General features: G+C 33.0%; 1 non-coding gene across 1 annotated transcript; it reads left to right on the forward strand.

The window, feature by feature from the left end:
• The first annotated feature begins 4795 nt into the window (after nt 1–4795).
• LOC126023561 (U1 spliceosomal RNA) lies at nt 4796–4960 on the forward strand. Its single transcript, XR_007500676.1, has one exon. It is a non-coding gene; the product is annotated as a U1 spliceosomal RNA (small nuclear RNA).
• The last annotated feature ends 2573 nt before the right edge of the window (nt 4961–7533 follow it).

Genomic DNA, 7533 nt, shown 5'->3' on the forward strand with positions numbered 1-7533 from the left:
CCTTCCTAGGCTAGTGCATGCAAGGCAGACATCTTATGGCTTGTGCCACTGCTCTGGCCCCTTACATTTTAATTTTTAATTATCATTTTTAAATTTTATAATTGTTCAATTTCATTAATATCAAAGGGTAGAAAATTGCTTATAATAGTTTAATTTTATCTTAGAACAATTCAATTCAATAAGAGTAGAAGCCACATATAAATAATCCTAGCAGTCATCAAAATGGGTTATGATCAACCCATTAACATATCCAAGGACATAAATAAGGACAGAAAGAACACTATGTTCATTTCCCTAACAGAGAAACCTTAAGTGTTGATTATACATGAGGTTTCAATCATAGCTCATGATTTATCTATAGCAACTAGACAGTAACTTGTCAAATGTTTCTCAAAATTAACACAGCACTCCAAAAGTTTAGACCATTTAAATAATTCACATAAGGCAATTCATTATATGTGTTAGATTTAGGATAAGAGGCAATAACTTCTCTTCCAAATAGTTGAAAATTATTACTTTACTAGCTTAATTTCAGATTGGAAGTATCCTAAATTCTAATAGCAATCACAGTCATATTAGGTGGCATCTACCATCTTTCCCTTATTGATCAGCTATGAAATAACCTCTTGCCATAGCTGTTCTATTGTGTCTCTAAAATACTTTGGCCAATTGAGTCTGCTAATTACAGAATTTCAAATTTTAGAGATTGTATCTCTTATCTCACTGTATTTCAAAAGAATTGAGAAGAGCAATTTTCTTTGCTCAGGTTCTACAACTGATATACAACCAAACTAGTATACAACCCAACTGGCATATAATAAAGCTAGACAAAATCTGGACCCTAAATGCATCATCCTGGGTGGTTTCTTTAATATCTTCCTCATGTATAAGCCATCTTTATATCCTCATCATATAAGGATAATGTTGTGCCCATGTCTAAATAGCATATTGGGGAAGAATGTCTCTACCGAAGCTCCAAAACATAGCATATGTTGAATGACAGGTGGAAAGAAAGAACATTGTATAGATTCCAAAGACATAGCATAAGTGTTCATTGTAAAATATTAGTTTGGCTTTTCATTAATAATTAGAGAAAGAATAAAAAGAGGAAAAAGTAATTTCATTGCCAAGACAATAACTCACATTATTCGACATTTAAATGATTAATGCAATATTTAAAAGAGAAGTTGTAGCCTTGCATGAGGTGACAGATTGGCCAAATAGGTTCTGTGACATTTTGAAAAAGCAAAAGCAATAATTATCACACAAGAGGTTTTTAATAGGTGCCCAGAAGGCAGCAGCTAAACTGAAACAGGAAAGCAGCGTTAACAATCTCCATGCTCCATGCTCGTTACCTCAGCAAGACAAACTTGGACCTTTTTTCCCCTTTTCCTTAAAGATCCAAACAAATTTCTCTAGACTTACTTCATATTTGGGAACTATAAGAAGTTAGCCTTTTAGAGTTCTTATTAGAACTTATTAGGACTTATCTTTCTGGGCTAACAGTACAGAAGGTAAACTACTTGCTTGCCTCTACCCCTGATGCAAATTCCTGGTACTATATATGATCCCCCATGTCAGAAATGTCTCCCTGAAAACCCTGCCAAAAGACTTAATAAAAAAAATCTGCTTTTCTGGTGGGTCTCTTTGTTCTTTATATTTTGGTTATGTTTTTAAATATTTTTTACAATAATGTTTATTATTGTATTATACTTGTGACGTTGTTACACCATGTCTCTTTGGCGACTCGGAGACATATACACTGCTATTTTTCTAGGCAAAGTTGAACTGGTTACTTTTCCATTCTTTACAAAGTTAAAATAACAGCTGTTGTCAAAGGAGAAAGCAATGCTTATTCCGGGGATGCTGAATTAGAATGGAATCAGAAGGTGATAATCCTTAGACTGAGACTGAATCTTTTGAGTAAGTGACAACCATAAAGGGAGACCATCTTTAGACACAGGATGAAATTGAGACCCAAGGGCAGCCTGGGAACACAAATGACTACATTTGTGGCTACCTTGTTATTTGTTGTTCTTTAAGAAAGAAAACTGAAATGAATTACAGATGATGCATTCAGTTCTGAGGTGAGAAAATAAAAGTCCAGGAAAGAGTAAAAAAATACTTCCATTCTGGGTGGTTAGTAGAAGACTGGTAGCCCAAGTAACCTATGGCTTTTCTATCATTCCTCAGAGAGATTTGTAAATCATTAAAGGAAAAATTCTGTCCTCCATTTGTTCTTTCTTCTCTCGTCTACCGTTCTCCTTATACATTTCTTGTTCAGTATTTATTGAAAACATAAATCAGGAAATGTTCTAACTCCTGAAGACACTAAACTTCATGCAAACTTTCTCCCTCCATCTTTCATCTTTGTGCTTCCATTGCTTAGCTTGTTATAATGTTGTACATGTTGAATGGAAAAAATAAAACTTGTGCTAAAAAAGGTTATTTCTTTTGATTATAAATGTCATTTTATTAGGGATAAGTGAAATTCTACTGTGCAATAAATGGAATTTAATTCAAATGCTATATATAATCTGCAACTACATAAAATTATTTTTTAGAAGTAATTTATCATTTACATTTAGAGGAAAAGATTTACAATTGAAAAGTATTTAAGGACATATTGTCATATTTTGGTGAAGTATTACTGTTCTAACATTGCTTAAGAGGGAAATATTAGTGTTTCTAACATTGCTTAAAAGGAGCATTAATTTGGACTCACTTGCTTAAATTAGTGTCTCAATAAGTAAGGTAGTCAGGTAAAATTTTAATAATTCTTTTAATCCACAATAATAGTTTATTCTTTCTGTCACTTTACAATACAGGGTTTTAAACAGAGAAGGCTACAGCATCTTAATAAAAATTGCAAGTCAAGTCACTCATGGAGATCAATTTATAATTTGAATCAAGGTAATATTTCCTCTGCCTTCATTTGTAGCCAGGGTGGAGAATCTTGGTTTGTAAATGTCTCAGTTGAAAATAAGTATGAAGGCTAGTTCTATTTTCATATTTGAATTAATATGAGCCTGGCCTTTTCAAAATGATGATGGACATTTGATACTTTCAGTAACTAATCATTTATATTTTCTTTATTGTTGCTAGAGTCAACCTCCCCATTTTTCCTCTTGAATTAGCAAAAATTGTTCTCCTTCTCTTCAGAGACATATTTTTCAGGACTAACATTAACTGTGAAATACCATATGACAGAATGAAGAAACATTTTTCCTTGCTGAGTCAGGTACTTTAGGAAAAATAATCTGGCAACTATTAGTAAAAAATTATTCAAAAATGTTAACCCTTTAAAATATATATTGATTTTGCCCTTGCAAAGTTTTGCGCTTTTAAAGCAATATTTTATATTTTAATTATATTTTTATCCTGATGCATAATTTCCCAACAATTATGTGTATGTGTCAATATTACACTCTACATGTATAGTAATGAGAAACTGATCAAACAAGATACTGGAAGATCTATATTATAGAATAAAATGTAACCATTAAAAGTATATAACAGGGTCAGAGAGATAGCATGGAGGTAAGGCATTTGCCTTGCATATAGGAGGACAGTGGTTCAAATCCCGGCATCCCATATAGTCCCCCGTGCCTGCCAGGAGTGATTTCTGAGCAGAAAGCTAAGAGTAACCCCTGAGCGCTGCCAGCGTGATGCAGAAAACAAACAAAAAAAAAGTATATAATAGATATTTACAGCTTGACATGCAATGCTCATGATGTGATGTTAGGATTAAAAAGTAAATTTTATAAGACATAATTTATAATATAATATTATACATTAATAACAGTTAACACAAACATAGATCTTATAAAAATCTATAAGAATTAACAAAGGCATTAATGAAAATATTTTTTCTCAGAGTAATATTATGGATAAATGCTTTTCTACTTGTCTATATTTTTTATTTTTAAATAAAAGGCATTTTATTATTCAAATAACCAAATAATTTATATATTAAACCATGCACTTTATTTTTTTAATTTTTTTATTAAAAATATTGTGTTGGCCTTTAGACATAGAATGTTTCAGGGCCAATTCCATTACCAGTGTTGACCTCCCTCCAGCAATGCTCCCAGTGTGCATTCCATGCCACCACACTTGTGCCTCAGCCATCTAGCATAACAGCACCATATTAAGTTTTGATTGTTAAAGTTTGGATCTCATGATTTTATTGTTGTTCACTCTGCCATGGATACTTAGTACTGTCCTTTCTTACCACCACCAAGGCACCTGAGATCTATTGGTCCCTGTCTCCCAGCCTTCATATTTGTGTTTCTCTACCTCCACTCAATTTTGTTCCTTCTCCTCGTTATCCTCTGGGACCAAGAATGTTCTAGATAATCCCACTTAAATCATTGCATTTCTTAATGCTATTTTATTCTAAATAGACCCTATAAGTGATATCATTCTGTATTTATCTTTCTCATTATGGCTAACATAACCCTAATGAAACAGTATGGAGGGTTTTCAGTAAACTGAGAATAGAAATGCCGTATGATCCAGAAATCCCTCTTTTGGGTATCCATTCCTAGGAAAAAAAATTATTGATCCTATAGGATGTATGGATATTGCTATTCATTACAACACTCAATACAATAGATAAGAGTTGGAACTAACCTAGATATACAACAACAGATGACTGAATTTTGGAGATGTTATACATACATACAATAGAATACTACATAAGGAAAGATGCAATCCTTAAATTTTCTACATTTTCTTTTTTTTTCTAAGGTAGGTTTTATTGAGTTGAACTTATTAAAAATATGTGAGGAGGATACTTACCTGGCAGGGGAGATATCATGATCACGAAGGTGGTTTCCCCAGGGTGAGGCTCACCCATTGCACTCCGGGTGTGCTGACCCCTGCGATTTCCCCAAATGTGGGAAACTCGACTGCATAATTTGTGGTAGTGAGGGGACTGCGTTCGCGCTCTCCCCTGGTTAAAAAAAAATATGTGAGGAGAGAACAAGAGAGGAATTACATGTACTAAGCAAAATGTGGGCTTATTCAGAGTAGAAACAAGCAAGCAAAGGAGGTGAGCAAGATAAGTGTTAAAGAGAGAACATGGGCTTGAAGAGTAAGCCAAAACATGTATTTTCCACTAATTTTGCTTATTAGTATTTATAAAATGAGAAAGTGTTAAAAAATTGTTTCCAGCAACACTTTTTTATTTTATAATTCTTTTACATGAAATAAATGATATTAACTGTGGAATTAAACATTTAGTTTGACTTCAGAATTCATTTACTTTTTATTACAGAGTGGTCAGAAGAAACATACAGTAAAAATATATTTTATACATAAATAGAAAAACAGAAAAAAGAAAAAATTTGTCAATTTTATCTGGTTGAACAATATTTAATACATCAAAATTTTCCAGAACTTCTCCAGTGAACTAAAAGTGATCTCTCTCATAAGAGATACACACTTGAAGATATACAGCCAGGTAGCAACAAAGATTTAAAGGCAATCAAAATAATGGGGAACTGATACACAAAATTGAGTTGGGAGAAAGTGTTCGAGGGAGGGAGTATTAGTTCCTTGGTGGAGGGAGAGATATTGGTCAATTAATGGTGGGTGTGATGTTGAAATTATGTTCATGAGAAACTATTATTAATAGTATTGTAAACAAAATAAATTATTTATATATATTTAAATACCAATAAAATAGTGACGAGGAAGATTCAGTTTCTTCTTTGTACCTTCCAAGTAGTGTTCAGGAGCCCTGGAGACACAACCTGTGATTTTGTCCTCCCTACAAGAGGTTCCATGCAAGAGCAGGTGTAGGTGATGCTGCTCTTGCTCTAAAATACCTGTGTCCTGGATATTCAGACGATCCCCAAGGTGCTAGAGGATTCTCAGGCTACATTAAACAGTACTGAGGAACTCTAGAAATGCACTGGGAAATGCTTGGGTATCACATGGTGACTAAAATTCAACTAAAGTAGGGCAAATACTTAGCTACTACAACCTAAATGCTATAATATTTCTCCACCTTTGAGGGTTCGATTTCAACCAAATATCTCCTTTGAACTTTTTTTTTACCAATATGAAATGATCACCTCTTATATGTGCATGAAATTTATCTATTTATTTTAGATTTACTCAGGATAGAATCATCATCAATCAATAACCATCAAACCAGCTACTTCTACCTTTGACTCCCTATGGAATAGGAACTTTATAAATACCATAATTTTGCGATAACTTTATAAATGATCAAAGCTCATTACCCCAAACACAAAAGCAACTATAATATCTATAACTGGAATAAACATTTAAAGGTAATTCTGGAACTTTTGAAACATGATACTTGAATATCTGTATATTTTCTAAGAGAAATTTTCATAGAGTTATAAAACTATAGTCGTGTGATGATAACTACATTTACCAACTTGGATAACTGATTCAATGACGTGGTGTTTACCAAGATAAAGTTAATGATACTGATTGTCAGCAGAATTCAATGAAATAGTGTAAATGATATTGGCAGAATAATATTTCCTCTTTTCCAAAATATTCATATAGTAACCTATAGAATTTCTGAATATATTATGTTACATGAATATGAGAAAATTAACTCTACAGAATTACTATTAACCAATTATTCTTAATTAAGCAATTATTTCTAATTAATTTAGAATTTCTAATTTTAATTAACCAATTATTCTTGCCATAAATTATCCTGGGTCAGCATAATCTCATGGACATATTTTTTATTGAGACTATTGTGAATTACAAGTCATTCATAGTTGTATTTCAGGCATACAGTGCCAGTGAATTAAGCCATTCCTACCACCAGTGTTGACCTCCCTCTACCAACATTCCCAGCATGTATCCCATATCTTCTCCCTTAATCCCCTGGCCTACCAGTGTAACAGGTCCATTTTAAGTTTATTGTTATAGTTTGGGTCTCTTGATTCAAACGTCATTGACTTTGGCTTGGGTATTTAGTGCTGACCCTTTTTTTTTCACACTAATGCACCCAAGACCACTTTCATGGATTTTAGAAAGCAAAGCAAGAGAGTTAAGGAATACCTGAGAAAGACGCCATTGACTGTTTCTAATTTTGAAGATGGAAGAGTCAGAAATCAAGGGACACTAGAAGCTCTATATCAAACTTCTGACTCCTGGAATTGCAAAATAATACATTTGTGTTGTTTTAAACTACTAAGTACATGATAATTTATTACAGCAGACATAGATAATATATGCAGATTTTGTTAATAAAAGAGTGATGCTGGGCTGGGATAATAGTACAGTAGGTAAGGCACTTGCATTGCTTGCAACCAACTGAGGTCTCCTGTACCTTATCAAAACCTGACAGAATGGATCCCTGATTGCAGAACCATAGTAAGCCCTGAATACCTAAGTGTGGTTCTATGTTTATATTCCTAAGATTATATGCATGGTTTTGAAATTGGACAGTGAGCACAGGTTACAAGAATGTTGAAGAACATAATAAAATATTTTAGTTATTTGAATGTAGTGGGCATAGGAATATGAATATTA

This window comes from Suncus etruscus, chromosome 11 (assembly GCF_024139225.1).
Source record: "Suncus etruscus isolate mSunEtr1 chromosome 11, mSunEtr1.pri.cur, whole genome shotgun sequence".
Classification (NCBI taxonomy): domain Eukaryota; kingdom Metazoa; phylum Chordata; class Mammalia; order Eulipotyphla; family Soricidae; genus Suncus; species Suncus etruscus.